This window comes from Artemia sp. Qi Xiang Cuo, chromosome 18, assembly GCF_049724085.1.
Source record: "Artemia sp. Qi Xiang Cuo chromosome 18, ASM4972408v1, whole genome shotgun sequence".
Taxonomy (NCBI): Eukaryota; Metazoa; Arthropoda; class Branchiopoda; order Anostraca; family Artemiidae; genus Artemia; species Artemia sp. Qi Xiang Cuo.
Window position 1 is genome coordinate 53,615,656 of NC_142811.1, and position 18,088 is coordinate 53,633,743.

An 18,088-nucleotide genomic window follows, 5' to 3' on the forward strand; every position below is an offset into this window, starting at 1 on the left:
CGATCTTTCAAAATATCATGGGGCTGTCAAAGCGAGCACATTCCACTTCAGTTGATTGTTTTACTACTTCTGTGCTCCTTGTTAATTAATGCTCCACATTAATTGTGTTGCGGACAAACACAGCTGGTGAATAGGGGATTAGAAGGCAATATCCACATAATTATTAAAGAGAAATACTGGCACTGACTTCGTCTAGAATCATTCCTCCACTATCTTTACTTTAATAATCACAAGTCCACTACTTACTACACAAAGAATTTAGTGCAGTTGACAAATGGGCCGGATATACAAAAGTCACACAACTTTTAAAGAGACATAGTGGCACTACCCTGCTCTAGAGTCAATCCCAAAATACAGCTTACGAACAGGTTTAAAATACAATAGCCATACAATTTTTAAAGAGACATAGTTGCACTGTCCTCGTCTAAAGTCAATTAATTGTTCCACTATATCTATACTCAAAAATTCAAATTTCAACTTTGCCTCGCACCGGATCAAAATATAGCAGATAAAAGGGCTTAGAACACAGTAGCCCACAGCTCTTACAGAGGCATATTGGCAACGGTCTCATCTAAAGTTTGTTAATTCTTCTACTATATGTGTATTCTAAAGATAACAAATCCAATATTGGCTCCCCGCAGAACAAACAAATGCTGCAGACGAACAGGCTTAAAATACAATAGCCACCCAACTTTTAGAAAGGCATATTGGTACTGGGCCAATTAATTCTTCCACTACATCTTAGCTAGATGTTTTCCAGAGTGATGGTCGTCCACGGTTGGGGAGGGAGGATGTCATAAAGAAAGATTTAAAGGAAATGGGAACTTTCTGGGAGGGCACAAAGAGGGAGGCTTTGAATAGATTGAGATGGAGGAGGAGCATGCGTAGCTGTGCTGGCCTCGGGCGGCTTGGTGCTGCGGTGAGTTGTTAGTGGTAATAGTACTACACCTTTGCTTAGATGTCCCACGCAGAATGTACAGCCACAGCCGAAGAATGGACTTAGAATGCAATGGCCATGCAACTTTTAAAGAGTCATAGTGGCACTGACCCTCTCTATAGGCGTTTAATTCTTGCAGTACGTCTTTATTCTAAATTTCATATATCAAATAATTGTTTCATGCTGAATATATAACCATAGCTGACAATGAGCCCTGTATTTCTATAGCTTGGATTGCCATAAAGCTAAAAGCTAACGAATCAATATGAATTCCGCAACTTTCTGCGACGTTAAATAGTTGATCTACTGTAGCTCACTATACAGTATCTTCTTCTGCTATTTTAGCCAAAGAACGGAAAGAAGAGGCCGAGGAAGATCTTCTTTACCACATAAAAGGCACCTCTTATCAATAATTGTTTGAATTGCTTTATTAGAAAGGTTTTGATAAAGGTGCTAGTAAAAAGAAACTCGGGTAATCTTGGACTAATCACTAAGTCTTTCCCCTTTGCAAGTGCAGCAACACCTTGGTCTATTAACCTCGATGTCGACTCACTTTTTCTGATTGTTATTCCAAATTCCGTCGATTCGTCTGTAAAGAAAATAAGAAATTAAAAATAATAATAACAATGTAAACTACGTACCAGACCCACATTAAGTTGAGATCTGATGAGATCTGATGAGCTCTTTGATGAGATCTGATGGGTTAAGAATTATATTTTTGATTGAATATTCTATTGTTAAAGTGTTGTATTTTTGTTTTGTTTTTACAAAACTTGTGTTCATTAATCACGATCTTTTCCTTCCTCACCTGTTCTGTTTCTTTTTCTTTGATGCTGGAAAATCAAGAAAGGGCGTACGCTCATAAAATGCATAATTGTTGTAGTATCAATAAAGGTAGTGGGTCTTTCCTTATTTGGATTCTTCTTTTGCTTAATTCCGTTTACTATTCCACTTTTAGATTTTTGTTTTGTTTTTTCCCCTCGTTTCCTATCACTTTTTTTTTAAATATTGACAATTGTTTTCTTATAACAAACACTAACAATGCTGAACATCGATTATTTTACAAATACAAGCAGTGTAGCACATTTAGTTGTGTCAAGTACTTCTTTAAACTCATTTTTTTTACAGTTGCTGTTAACGACATAAATTTAGTTTTGCTAGAGATTTAATGTAATTTTTTAATTTTTTTCTAATAATAATCATAATTTTAATACTGATTACGTTTTAACAATACTGGCCATCGACTATCTCCACAAAACTTTCTTATTTTTTATAAATACAAGCACTTCAGCGTCTTAAGTGTTACTGGCTAACACTGGCCAATACTGGCCATCTACTATCTCCACAAAACTTCCGTTTTTTATAAATACAAGCACTTCAGCATCTTTAATGTTCTCAAGTACTACTTGTAACTTCTTGTTATGTTAGTTGTTGTTAACAATATGAGTTCAGATTTGTTTGATATTCCGTATAATTTTTAAAAGTCGACAATTACATTCTAATAAGATTAAATTTATAACAGATTAAATTTGATTTGAACAATACTGAAGATTGACTATTTCCAAGACATGCCCATTTCGTTCACAAGTACTGGCAGCAGTGGCAGATCCAGGGGGGGCGCCCCCTCTAACGTAGTCTAAAGTAGTGTAATTTACTTAATTAACGCAAGTTTGCATTAATTAAACTTGCTCCTAACGCAAGTTTACCGGATCAACCTATTTTGCGCCCCCTCCTCCCTAAAGAAATCCTGGACCCGCCCCGATGGATTTATTTTTGAAAAGACTTTATATTCTTTTTTTTCCATTTTTTAGCAGAAAACTGCTGCTGCTATATTCTTTACATATAGTTGACCACGAGATCGAGATCGGTTCGAGATCGGATTGGTGGCGGTTCTGGTCTCTCGTACACCCAGGACAAGATCTGGATTAGTGCCCCTCCTGTCTCCCACAGGTTTTTTTGGCCAAATTTTAACAAAAATTTTCATTTATTAAAATAATATTTTCAAGTTATTAAAAAATTAATAATTCAGTTTTTTATTATTTTTTAATTTATTATTTAGTTTATTTAATTATTTTATCTATTATTATTTAATAATCTTTATTTTAATTTATTTTAATAATTAAGTAATAAATTATTAATTATTCCTATTTATTAACTGCGCCCTCTACTTTACTTTAATAAAAATAAAATTTCAAGATTAAAATGATTATCACGGTTGGATTATTTATCCGAAATTTTGCAACTCTAAAATTTCTGTGCCCGGGGCAAATGCTCCCTTGCCCCCCTAAAACCGTCTCTGTTTTTATGGTGATTCCAAATAAATAAAATTTATCAAGTTTAAATTTACCCATCAAAAGCAATGAGTGTGATAAAAATTTCCATAATTTCCAAAAAAAAATACAAGCAAAAACCTAAGAGGGCAAGTGATCTTGATGAAAATTCAACATGAATTATCAACAAAAATCAAAAAATCAACAAAACGTGGAATTCTGTATTTTTTCTTGAGAACAAAGATCAAGAAAAGTATTTATATGTTTGTGATAAGTATTTTGATAAGCTCGTTCGGAGGCTGCACCCTCTCCAACATCTTTTATGAACTATCATGAATTTCTTTTTTTACATTTTCTTCATATTTTTAGATTAATAATACATCGCTTTTTCCCAAGACTGGGTAAAAGGTTCTCTTTTATGAATATTTCTAAGACTTTCATTTTTTCAGATTCTTATAATTAACCCTTTCAATTTTTTTTCTTTTTGAGTCTATTTAAAAAATCAATTATAATTAGCCACACACGCTGGACAGAGTTTAGAAAAATGCGCTTTTTTGATACGAGGCAAAAATGCTGATATTTTAATGTCCTTGAATTTTATGCTATATTCCCTGCCTCAAAAATTCCCATCGTCCCTTTTTTATAAAATGTGAGATTCTTATTTTCTTCAATTTCTTTTGAAGTGATTTTTATTTAACTATAATTCCTTAGAGTATTTATACCCTCCCCTCGTCAAATTGGACCCCTGACAGCATTTGGGCCCAGTCTGAGCAAAAACTATTGTTTGTACCACCAGAACAGTCATCTTATTGTCACATGGGCTGTGGCTATAAGTCAAAAGACCACATGAACTTTCAATTTTCGTTCAAATGAGCTCTCTCCTGATATTCTATAATTACCCGTTTAATATAGTCACATCATAGGCAGCGCAATAGCGCTGCCTAAGTAAAGAACGATGTTGGCACAATGTATTATTTTTTTTTTTGGTTTCTTGGTCTTAGACCAGGGCACTTCGTATTGAAGGAGTTGTCGTAGAAACTTTGAAAAGGGCTCATTCGATTGAAAATTGGAACGGCTAGTGCCCTTTTTAATAGTCGAAAATGATTGGAATGCAACTAACACCCCTTTCACACCCACCATTTCCCCAAACACATCCAATCGAAATTTTGAGATAACAATTTTGTTCAACGAATGGTATCAAGTTTTCTACTTCAGGTCAACTACAGGAGGTATGAAACTAAATTAAATACTATTATTTGTGTCCAGATTTTTAAAAGGGTGTATGTTGTTAAAAATTGCTGAAAAATTTTCTGTAGCATACAAATAGCAGGCCAAACTATAAAGTCTTAAAAAAAAACAAAAAATATAAACTATTATTTTCTTATTCCCAGAGAAAAAAATACAAATATGAAACGAAACTAACTAAGTAAAAACAAAACTTTTTGCACAAAATTAGTTTGTCAACGAAAAGTCAAGAACTCCACTAAACCAAACGTGGCCAAAAATAAAATCAAGCAATCTTCCAATCGTAAAACTACATCAAGTCATCACCAATAAATAAATGAAAGCCAAAACGAACAGAAATTACAATAAACAACCGAGTCAAACCAAAATCGAACAGAAGTTATCATTATTAGGGTTCAGAACTGCTGTGGCTTTCTAAGGACATAACATAAAGTGACTTTCACTGAAAAAATACAAATGAATGTGCACTGTCAGTTTAATATACATATACTGATATTTATTAATCAAAACGTTAATAGTATTTGATTTATTAAAGTTATAAAAGTAAAAAAAAAATATATTTTTTCAGTAAAATGCAAATTGTGTTCTGGCCTAAATTATCCTAAATTGGATCTTGAAGCCTTTGATAAATACGATAAATACCTTTGAAAGCATAAGATGCGGCAACACCGACGTATGGGATCAAGGGTGATTCTAAGTCACTAATTAGTCTAAACTATTATAACTAATTAGGATTACTTATTTCCTATATGCTGATTTTTAGCTAATTATTAATTCTTATTTTAATATTGTTGCAAAATCGCTAATTATCAAAAATCAATTGGTTATTAATTTATGACAAAAAAAGGCTCCAGCTGTATAACGACCATACCTACAGGCACAGTTTCTAAACGTCCAGAAGTAAAACTAAGCACAAAAAATATCAAAACAGTCATTAACATCCTGAGAAAATGGAATAGAAACTCACAAGCAATCGGGTTGGCGTGTGGCGAAGAATTGAACTTTGCGCAAGACCTGTGTCTCTGAACTTTCTCTTTCTATGAAACCAGAAACAGTGGGCTAAGTTTTTTTTCTTCTGGGATAGTACCATCAATCAATCGAAAAGTATTTTTTGCTAGTGATGTCAAGTTGGAATTACGCAAGAAGGTATGCTAAGGTAAAGTAATTCACCACGATCAGAATGAAGCATTTTCAGATTAAAGTACCACGGATTGGCGTCAATCCCTAGATATTTACTTGCAGTGGCGGATCCAGGGGGGCGAGGGGGTGCGCGTCCCCTAACGTAGTCTAAAGTAGTGTAATTTACCTAATTAACGCAAGTTTGCGTTAATTTAACATGTTCCTAATGCAAGTTTATTGGATCAACCTATTTCCCCCCCCCCTAAAAAAAAGTCCTGAATCAGTTGCGGATCCAGGAGGCGCCCACCCTAAAGTAGTCCAAAGTAGTGTAATATACTCAATTAACCCAAGATTGCGTTAATTAAACTTGCTCCTAACGCAAGTTTATCGAATCAACCTATTTTGCGCCCTTCTCCGTAAACAAATTCTTGATCCGCCCCTGTCCTGGATCCGCCCTTGTTTACTTGCCCCTTTATTTTTTAAAACCCCCTTTTTTGGGGTATTTTCATTGAAAGAGGCTCTTTTATATTTCCAGTGAAAATATTGAAAACAACAATATATCCCTCCCCCCAGAGTTTGAAAAAAATACCCCCCCCCGTCTATATTTCCTTAATTTGACTCAACTGGTACTAAGGACACTGCAAATGAGATTCGATTGTTTAAATGGCTTATGTCGAAACTTACGTATAAGCAATAAGCAAAAGGAGAATATTTTCAACTCAATCGGGTTTTGTTAAAACAAATAGAAATAAACATAAATAAAATTCTCTATGCAAAAAAAAAACACACGTTGAGTCCCTTAAAAAAAATAACGATTCCTCTTAACAAAATTATAAAAAAAAAACATCGCGAATTCAATTTTTAAAGAAAATTTTTGGCAGTAGTAGATACCAAATCTAAAAACGTGGGTGAATAAATCAACAAAAATAGCTAAAAACAAATAAAAAGGCGTAGCTATCTTTGAAGGGGTAGTTGTCTTTCAATATCAACAGATTGTTAATATTTTATTTGTACGGTCGACAAGTATTATCAAATTTAACTAATAAGTCTTGCCTATCTATTTTCATAGTTCAACGCGGCAAAACCGACAAACATAAGGCATTCTCCTATAAATTTCATAATTTTGTAACAACCAAAAGAAAAATCTTGGAAAACATTGGTTTTAAGATAGAAATAGATCTAAGATGTGGTTCATACTTAAAGAAAAAGAAAATAACTGGGCTTATACCCCATTTGATGCTAGTCATTTTAGTAAAGTAAACAAAAAAAAAGTAAAACTGATAATGGTACTTACGTATTATCTAGAACACACTCAAGAAGTTTGCTTTGTTTGATCTGAGTAAACCGGTTTTTCCCTCACATTCGGTTACAATTAGCTTATTCTTTCGTGAATTAGACTAGGTTACAGGTATATTTTAATTAAATATCTAATATATAGAGGTGGTTAGGTTTTTAATATAATGCGTTCTGGGCGGCCTGCTTTCTGTAATCCTGTTGTGGTTTCCATAATTTTTATACTAAGTATTATGTTTTCATCATATTTCTGTATATTTCATTATGATTAACTTCACTTCTAGGGTGGGGTTAGGATAATACTTAAGTATCTAAATAACATTTCTTAACCAAGATTAAGTAAGTAACAATGGGTTTATTTAAAAAAAAATATATACATCATCGATTCCCTGAAGCAATGCTTGTGCGGGATAAAACCCTCCTAATAAATAAAAAAAAAACAATAAAAAAAAAAAAAGAGATAAAAAAAAAGAAAAAAAACAAAAAAAAACAACATAATTAGAGCTCAACCTACCGGACCCGAAAACCAACGAACCTCCAAACAACACCCAACAAAAATATAATAATTATAATCATATTCAGCTGCAACTAAACCCTCCTCAAAGACAAAACTTAAGTGGCGTGGAAGAATCCATTCAAAATATACACATCAAAACAATGGTTCTTTAGCGACTTACGAAAGTCCTGCAAACCCCCAACATTCCTCAAATCCTCTGGCAAACTCTCCCAAACTAACGGAACAACATGGCGAATTGAAAACCTAGACCTAGACGTGACCATAGCTGGTCTTCGCACCAATTAGAAAAGAACATTTAAGATCCAAGAAAAATATTAAAAAAGAAAAGTAGACAAAAAAAGAGTTGTCCATCAAAAGGGAAAAAGGGAAAAATATTCTTCAAACAGGATCATACACAGGGGATTACTGGGGAGAGACACTTCTTGGGCGGGATACAACTTCGAAAACCTCAAAAATACGTAAATCTGCAAATTAAGATTAGAATATTGGAATTCATGGTAATAACGGTAATCAGGTATGACTCTGAAGTGTGGTGGCACGAAAGGCAGAGGAAGAATTGTTAGTTAAAATCCAAAGCAATTGCTTAAGGACAGGTTTAGGTACTATTTAAACTGACCGATGTCAAACAAAACGAAAATTTGTACAGTATATTAAGCTATACGAAGAAATAGATTTCATCCCACTTTCTAGTACTATCAAAAAATAAACATTAAAATGGGTAAGTCCCGTTTTATGGAAGAAGAATGGTAGACTGCCGAAAACCGTACATTTTCGTCAACCATCTGAGACTAAATTAAATTGGCCGGATGCATTTTTTCACTAATTTGTACATATTTTGCACTCTTATGCAATATCTGCATACATTCTAATCAGATGCATTTGGGGAAAAGGGGCGTAGAGGGGGAGGGCTGGTAGCCCTCCGATCACATTTGACTAAAAGGGGTCGGAGGGCAATCCGCCCCTCCTTGTCCTATTGATCCCTCCCTCAACACTGATAGAAATTTTGAAAATCTATTTGGTTCAAAATAGTCCAAAGGCTTAACAATTATGCCTCCGGCGATGCCATGCCCCCACAGGTCCAACGGCAAGGAATGTAAATTATGCAATTGGGAAATTTTTAAACCTACAGGATTTATCATTGAGAAAGGGGGAAGAGTTTGATCCTGGGTGTGTCAAAAAAAGGCTAAGGGTCATGAGGTGACATTCTGGGAAATGATGAAGGATATTTTAAACAAAATCAAAAGACATTATGTGCGTCCAGTTTATCAAAAACTGGACGGTGACTACTTGTGACTACTGACTACGACTACTTGCGACTGCGATATCGACGATTCGCGACTTCGGCTGAAACTACTTCCGACTGTGACTGCTTTTAACTACGACTACTTTTAGGAAATATTAAGTGCGGTATTAAGCAAAATCAAAAGACACTATTCCCATGCTGGTTATCAAAAGGGTGTATCAGCAATATCTTAGGTACGGCTGAGGACAGCCCCCCCCCCCCTTGACCAGTTTGTACACCTCGCCCCCAACATTAATCAATACTTGATCCTGGGCGTGTCCAAAAAAAGCTGAGGGTGAAACTATATCTTAGGAACCACTTGAAATTTCAAACTACACTCTGATTTTTTGCGACCGAGACAGCTTGTGACTGTGACTGCGGCTTTTTGCGACTGCGAAACTTCTACATACGACTGCTTTCAGAAATGTTTAAGAGGATGATGAAAGAAACAGAACATACTACGTGTATGTTGGTTATCAAAAGGGTGCATCAGCAATGTCTCAGGAACGGTTGGGGGTATTAAGTTGAAACTTTCAGGGCATATTGAAAAGGGCTTGGAGGGCAAAGGCCCTCTAGTCCTTTTTAGATGCCACTCCCCTTTACACTGATTAAAATTCTGAAAAAGCAACTTTTAATATTCTGAAATATCACGGTTTAATAAGTATGCTACCAGAGATGCCACGGCCCCATAGCCCCCGGGAAAATGGTTGCAAATAATTTAATTTATCCATTGTTAACATACAGGATTTACAGTTGGATATTAGGGGGGGGGGGAGATGTTAGATGCCAGATTTGTCTGTAAAGCCTTAAGGTAATAAGATGAAACTTCAAGGACTATTGAAGGGGATACTAAACTAAATCAAGACACTATTTGCATTCAGCTTATCAAAAGTACATATCTGCAATACCTTAGGAGCGACTTAGGCTATTAGCTTGAAACTTTCGGAAACACTTTTGATACTTCTTCCGTGACTACAACTGTAACTGCTTACGACTGCGACTACTTGAGACGGCTACTGCGACTACGAGTACAACTGCTTGTGGCCGCGAATACTAGCGACTGCGACTACTTGTGTGACTGCAACTAAGGCTACTTGTTATTGCGACTGTAACTACTTGCGACTACGACTACTTGCGACTGTAACTTCTTGTGCCTGCGACTTCTTGTAATTGTGACTATTTTTGCCTGCGACAACTTGCGACTGTGACTACTTACGACAAAAACTATTTGCGACTCTGAATACTTACAACTGCGACTACTTGCGATTGCAACAACTTATGGCAGCGACTGCAACTACGAAAACGAATGCAGCTCGAATACTGCTGCACCTACTTGTGACTTGCAATTACGCCAGACTAATTTTGACTGCGACTGCAACAACTTGAGACTGCAAATGTGACAACTTGTGACTGCAACTGCAGCTACTTGCAATTGTAACTATTACTACTATTACTGCTTTTACTAATGCTATTGCGACTGAGGCTGCAAATACTACTATAACTAGAACTTTTAAACTAGATCAAAAGAGTTTAATTGCATCTTGCTTATCAAAATGAGATAGTGCACCCAGGTTGTCAAAAGGCTTATCTGCAACGGCTCACGAATAGCTAAGGTTATTAAGTTTAAAATTTCAGTGAATATTAAGAGGAATATTTTGGGGCTACGGGAAAGAGGAATATTTTGGGGCTACGGGAAAATACTGACCCAAACTCCCTTACTACTGTCTTTAAGGGCTTTGCTTAAACATCCCATATTTTTTCTTGAATTCCAGATACAAGGTAAACAAAGATGCAAAGAGTTTGTGAGTAGTCACCTCTCTCGCAAGAGGAAAGCTGACCTTAGCTTGAGCCTGAGCTATCGCCTAAATGGAGGAGGGATTTCGTTTGAGTAGGAGTTACAGGGGCATTTTATAAAAACTTCAGAGAAAGTAAAGATCAGGTTTTTGTGTATATCCTTTACTGGGTATTTTACTTTAGCACAAGGAGTGTGGGAAACTTACGAGAGTGGTAGTGCAAAATACCAAAGCCATCTAGTTTTTGGTATCTCTTGGAATTCATTGATGAGACGAATTAAGTGTTTAATGTATTTTGTAAACTTAGTGTAATAATATGTACCTGGTCTCTGTTCCCAAATAATATAATTAAGAAGTCTGAAAAAAAACACGAAATAGCATAAATACCATACAAGAAATAAAAACAAGAATAGCATAAATACCATAACCTAGATGACGCTGGTGATTTTTTTTCTGTCAGCAGTAGCACCCGTTACATTCTAGTTCCATGTCACAATGAAAGTTGCCAAAGGAAATTCTGATGAAATCATGAAAGCTGCCAAAGGAAAAGATAAGTTGCCAAAGAAAATTCTGATAAGTTGCCAAAGGAAAGGATAAGTTGCCAAAGGAATTTATGTAAAACAAAGAAAAACAGACGATTGAACACTTTTTTTTAGTTCCATGTCACAATGAAAGTTGCCAAAGGAAATTCTGATGAAATCATGAAAGCTGCCAAAGGAAAATATAAGTTGCGAAAGGAAATTCTGATAAGTTACAAAAGGAAAGGATAAGTTGCCAAAGGAATTTATGTAAAACAAAGAAACACAGACGATTGAACACTTTTTTTTAGTTCCATGTCACAATGAAAGATGAAATTACTAATTATTCGCTTTTTTCCGTTCACTGGCAAATTCTGTTGCCACCAGAAATTTGGATGTTTAAAGTTGATTAGGAGTGTTTTAAACAATGAAAATAAGTTTTAAAAACCATTTGCTTTTAATTAAACCTAACAGTTTAAAACTTTTATCAAAGGGTGCTACTAAAATTACTAATATATGATCAAAAAACGTTACTAATTTCATCATCAATTCCAGGCCTTTCTTGTGTCATTGCCATTGCGCCTTTACCAGATTTTTTTTCATATTTTTCAGTTATTCGTGTGAGCCTATATTTCCTGTTAATATTTTAGTGACCTTGGACTGTAACTCAGTATCAGATTCTTGTTTCAAACAAAAAGAGAAATTTGTTTCACACAAATGAATCAGTGTTACTGACTCACCATTTTACTCTTTGGCGTTTGACTTGCGTCTTTTAATGTCAATTTGGAATAGTATATCTAACACATTTTTCGACGGTAGTTTCAAATTTAATAATTTAATACCATTCAATATTGAATCTCCTGTAGTGACACAGGGGGTTTGACCTTAGCGTGGTAATACAAGACCCAGAGATCGAACATTGCTGTAACAAAACACTGCAGGGCCAACGCAGGGACCTTAGTAGTCAAGAAGCGTTGTTAATCCAATTACTTTCTACTTCAATACCGAATGAACCATCTGCCAGCTTTTACTATCATCTAACTGATCACAATTAAATAATATTATTAATAAAATTCCTTTAAATCTTTATTAATTAATTTGGCTTTATATTTTGACTATTATTTAATTATAATTTAATCAGTCAATAACATTAATTGATTATGTCGCTCCTTACCATTGCTGAATACGAACATATCGTCATTGGAAAAAAAAAAAAATTATCCAATTACCCTCCCATTTGAATTTTCTGCTTGAACTTATGATTTCTATGTCGACAAGGAAAACAAATGACTTCTTTCTGTCGCCAAAAGACGACGAAAAGTTGACATGTGGCAAAAAGTATATATAAAAAGGTCGGTTATTAGATATGCCTAGAAAATATGGTGATGATGGTGATGCATTTTGGCAGATGGTATTGCTAGATTTCTTAGTAAATCAATTTATAAAATATTCAGTTCATTTTATTCAGCATTATTTATCAAATGAACGTAAAACTAAATGTGACAAGTAATCACAAGATCACAAAGTGATTGATGATGAGTAATCACAAGATGATTGTTTCACTTTCAATTCTCTTAAATTGTTTCTTCGCAAAGATAAGATGTTCTGAATAAGCTTGCTTTTATCAGACACCATTCATGAAAACGTTTCTAGAAGAAACTGAAGATGGGCGGGCACAAGCACGATATTCATCAATTACCAAAAATGGTTCAGTCGAACATCTGGATCATATACCTTTTTTCTGTGACATGAGGTGATTGTACAAATCAAACATCCACCGTGCTGACAGAGAATCATATAAAATGGTAAATTTTGTTGTCGTGTCGAGAGATGCAAATTCAAACGCGGCTTAGAAACAAGATAATCAAAGAGTTTCATTGAGTCTTTCTCCAATTCAATGGTCAATCTTCAAGGAGTACAATTTCTCTTCGCAGACTTATCTTATCAAAGGAAAAAAAAATATTTCAAACACGTTTTACAAATGGAATAAAAAGGAGAAAATAAATTTTTCGGGTCTAAAGAATGCTTTAGACATACGTACATACTTTAAACATAATTTAAACATGGTATGCATAGTCAACTACCTATTGATATCTAACTATTCAGTTCTTTATTTAAGCAAAATGCACACCACGTATAAGGTATACTTAAAGTATGCATATCAAAAAGTATGTATAACTTTAGAATCGGAAAAATTATTTTTCTCCTTTTTAGTCCATTTGTAAAACATGTTTTTTTTTAAGTTTTATTTTTCATAAGGCCTTTATTTAACAGTTTTTGGTCATAAATTGTGTAAATTACTGCATAGTTTTAGTTCTTCAATACGTACTATATTTAACTTGCATTGAATATCCGGACACACTGCTCCTATGTGAAAATTCAATAAAAAAAACAAGTTTTTTTAACTGAAAGTAAGGAGCGACATTAAAACTTAAACCGAACAGAAATTTTTCCGTATATGAAAGAGGCTGTCCCCTCCTCAACGCCTCGCTCTTTACGCTAAAGTTTTTCATTGTTTAAAAAAAAATAGAGTTGTGAGAAAGTCAAACTTTAGCGTAAAGAGCGAGGCGTTTAGGAGGGGACAGCCTCTTTCATATAAGGAATAATTTCTGTTCGTTTTAAGTTTTAATGTCGCTCCTTACTTTCAGTTAAAAAAACTTGTTTTTTTTATTTAATTTTTGAACGTTTTTGAAAAAATGGTTTTGATCTTGGCTCACCGTACATGAAGAATTAAAACAAAATTTTCATATTAATTTACTTTTATTTGGTTAAATGGCTTTCTCGAAACTTGTTTAATTTTATTTACGAACGTTTTTATTAGTAATAAATATACGTAACTTACGAATTAACTTACGTTACGAACTTCTATATTCGTATATTTTTAATATGTATATTAGGGGGTTCACCCCCTAGTTAATACCTTGCTCTTTAATCGAGAGTTAAAATTTTGTTCCAATTCTTTAAAAATGACCGCTTAATCACAAAGGCCGTTAATTAGAATAAATAGCTCTTATGAAAGTACTAAAAAATCTTTGGCTTAAAGAGCAAGATATAGACTAGGGGGTAAACCCAATCATATATATAATATTTTCTGTTCATTTAAAGTTTTGATGTTGCTGCTGTTGCAGTTGAAAAACTTGTTTTTTTATATTTAATTTATGATCTTTTTTTTAAATAATGCTGGGAAGTCCGGCGTCCCCTTCATAGCAATTTCCCTTCCCCCATGAAAACTTCCTTCATGGAAAGATCCTCCCACATAGACATACTTATAATATTTTCGAACATGCTGAACAAAATGGCTATCTCAAAATTTTGATCGGGTGACTTTGGAAAAAAAATTAGCGTGGGAGGGGGCCTAGTTGCCCTCCATTTTTTTGGTCACTTAAAAAGGACACTAGAACTTTTAATTTCCGGTCCATTGAGCCCTCCCACGATATTCTAGGACCACTGGGTCGATACGATCACCCCTGGAAAAAAAACAAAAAAAAAACAAACAAACAAATTCTACATTTTTGTAGATAGGAGCTTGAAACCTCTACAGTAGGGTTCTCCTATACACGGAATATGATGGTGTGATTTTCATTAAGGTTCTATAACTCTTAGGGGGTCCTTCCCCCTTTTTTCGAGAATCAGCCAAATTTTCTCAGGCGCGTAACTTTTGATGGGTGGAACTAAACTCGATGAAACTTATATATTTGAAATCAGCATTAAAATCTGATTCTTTTGGTGTATCTATTTGTATCAAAATACCGTTTTCTAGAGATTCGGTTACCATTGAGCCGGGTCGCTCCTTACTTACAGTTCGTCACCACGAACTGTTTGATAGCTTAAAGGCAAGAATGCTTGACCAATGAATGCTTGAGTGTGTTGTCTATTGGAAACATCCACACCCGCAGTGGCGAAGGTACGCTTGGGCTACAATTTTCACAAATCTTTGAATGGTAGGATAATTAAGTATTTTTGAGATTCAAATACATCAGAATATTAAAATGTTAGGCAAAACAAAGCTGTATACAAATTTTTAGCCAAATCGGATGAGAAAATTTTAGAATTTTGTTCCGAAGGTTAGAGTATTGAGGTATTAAAGGGGTGAGTTTAAAATGGTTTGAAGATTATTGTGTGAAAGGTCTATTAAAGTAATGACTGCCAATCTATTTTCTTCACTGCTATCGGTGTCTTATGGTGTACCACAAGGATCGGTCCTTAGTCTACTTTTAAATAAAAGTTCAAATAGGGATAAAATCCTTTTAATAGACAGTGATGATAATAACAGTGATAGAAATTCACAAAAATACCAGATATTTCGGTCACATATACAGTAACCGTCATCAGTAGTAAAACTAAACTAAAACAATTTAAAACAAAAGTTTATATTCTAAATCAAATAACATTACATATTGTTTAAATCTCTAATTCTTATCAAAGCAAAGGCGGAAGCTATTCTCTTTGACCTTCTTGGACTCAGTTCATTAGCGTTCAATGATATAACATTTGGACAAAGGTCAACTACATTGAGTAAATTGAACTTTATTCTGTCAGATTTTAATAAATTATCATAGAGTTACTCTATCTATTGGAAACGTCATCAGTAGAAAAAGTTTTACGACTGATGACGGTCACTGCGCATTTGACCGAAATATCTGGTATTTTTTTGTGAATTTCTATCACTGTCATCATCATCACTATCGGTTAAAAGGATTTTATCCCTATTTGAACTTTTATTTATCGTCATGGAAAGGCAGTGTGGTCTCCGAAATTATCTAAGTCTACTTTTGTGCCGAATTTATGCAGATAGCATGAGGTTTTATCTTCCGGATAGTTGCTTAGCATCATTTGCTGATGGCAATATAGTTACGTTTTTTAGTCGTTGTTTAATTGGACTTGTTTTGGAGAGTGAATGAAGTTTTGAGAAGTTTTTACGATCTTGCCAGTTTGGGTTTATTATCAGTAAATATTGACAGGACTGATTTTATTACATATCATAGAGTAGGTTAGCTCCATGATATCAAGGATGAAATTATGTTTATGAGTGCGCCTCTTGCGTAAGCTCAGGAACGCAATTAGTTAGGTTATTACGTTGATTATGATGTTCATCAAAAATAGAGATGTTGTCATAACAAATAGTGCCCATGGTCTGAATGTGACTCAATGTTTTAAGAATATTTTACCTCTCGCAGCATTATTATTTTTCTATCATGCTTTGATTCAGTAGTAAGTTTCATATGGGCCCATACTATGGTCAGTGGCATCAATTAGGAGGAGAATCTGCCCCCCCCCCATCCCCCTTAGACTCTCCGTCCCTATGTTTTGAAGAATTTTTTTTATCAAAAAAAATTGAAATTATCATTTTTATTATCTTTTTATTATCATTGAAAAAATTGGAAAAAAAATTATATCCCCCTCCATATTCTGAAAAATAACTTGTGCCCTCCTTCTCCTCCCCCCATCCTTACATTTCCATGAATTTATGCGACTGATTTTCTTCAAATCACTTCTACATAAATTTTAAACAGATTTGAATTCTTTGGGATATCAAAAGCATGACATTTTTAGGTCAGTACCACATTTTCGTCAGTGTTGCCACGCTGAACTACAAAAATAAACAAGCAAAGCAAATTAGTTAAACTTGGCAACACTTTTCGTATATAAAAACTTCAAACACTAGCAATATGTTGATTCCCAAAGACAACTAAAGCTTCAAATAAAAGCTGCACCTACTTAAGTGCTTTGGTGCCGTATGTTTTAGTTGGTCCTCTTTTTTAATTGGGCACTCGCAGCTGTCGCAGCTGCACCTACTTAAGTGCTTTGGTGCCGTATGTTTTTAGTTGGTCCTCTTTTTTAATTGGGCACTCGCAGCTGTCGCAGCTGCACCTATTTAAGTGCTTTGGTGCCGTATGTTTTTAGTTGGTCCTCTTTTTTAATTGGGCACTCGCAGCTGTCGAAAACTGTATAGGGAGATCTCTTGCATTAAAAATAGACTTCCAGAAGTTTTTTCAAGATTTTTAAATACACATATAGGTGACAAAATAGTCAGATTTCATTTTCACTTTCCTTGGTACTTTAAAACAAGGCCCTGAATCGTCCGCGAGCCCCCATAACATAAAAATTATGTAATTGTTCGACCAAGTAGATAAGTGTCTGTTTCAATGTCGTCCTGCTGCTATGGGCCGAGAATTCTGACTTTTACTTTGTGAGACAAGGATTTGAGATCGCACCCAGGCTGTAGTAGCATCATAACATCGTTACAAACATCCAAGCTTCATCGAGTTTTTACCTGTGGTAGAACTGTGGATTGATCTCTACTTAGCGTTGAGAGGCCCAGGCTTCAATCACAGCAGCCGAAGAGCTAAATTAGCGGATAAATATTTTCGAATGAGAGATCTACCGAGGCTGGGTGAGGCGTTCGCGTAGGGGCACCCAATTAGATCCATTCATTGGAAGCCTGTTCTAGGAACCGTTATGAATAATGAAACCCAATCAAAGTACCCATGGTTTGCTCAAGTTTCGTCAAATTATTTGATTAAGGCGCAAAGGCAAAAATGTGAGAAAGAACCACGCGTAGAGGAGGTCTTGACAAGCAAAAAAAGCTCTCTTAAGATGGACGGGAAAAGCGCCAAAGACCAAGGATATATTGGAGCCCCACTACGGCTACAACTGTGCCGTTACCAGTCTAAATTTTTCTCATAATTGGACAATCAGGATTAAGATCAGTCCACAGCTGTGACTATACCATGGTTCAAGCACTACAAATCTTTCCGGTAAGCAATTCCCATTTATAGGTTAACAAAGGTCGATAGAAAATTTTCCAAGGATTCTTTTGTTTAGCATGTGCCCAGAATCCGATTCTGGTGATGAGGTTATGCGAAAGTCTCCATAACAGTTTAGTCAAGAAGAAGATGTTTATCACTATTATGTCTGCCATATTATCATTATTATCGTTGATGCGTAACAAATGTTCAATAAAGATTCAAAGAGCCAAAACCCGTATATACTGGTGGTATCTCTTTAAGTCCTAACTCGTACGAGTCCTATTTTTTAAGACCCCCCCCTTCGAATTCAAAATATCGTTGTTTGTATCTTCGTAATTAAAAAACAAAACAAAAAACTTACCCCC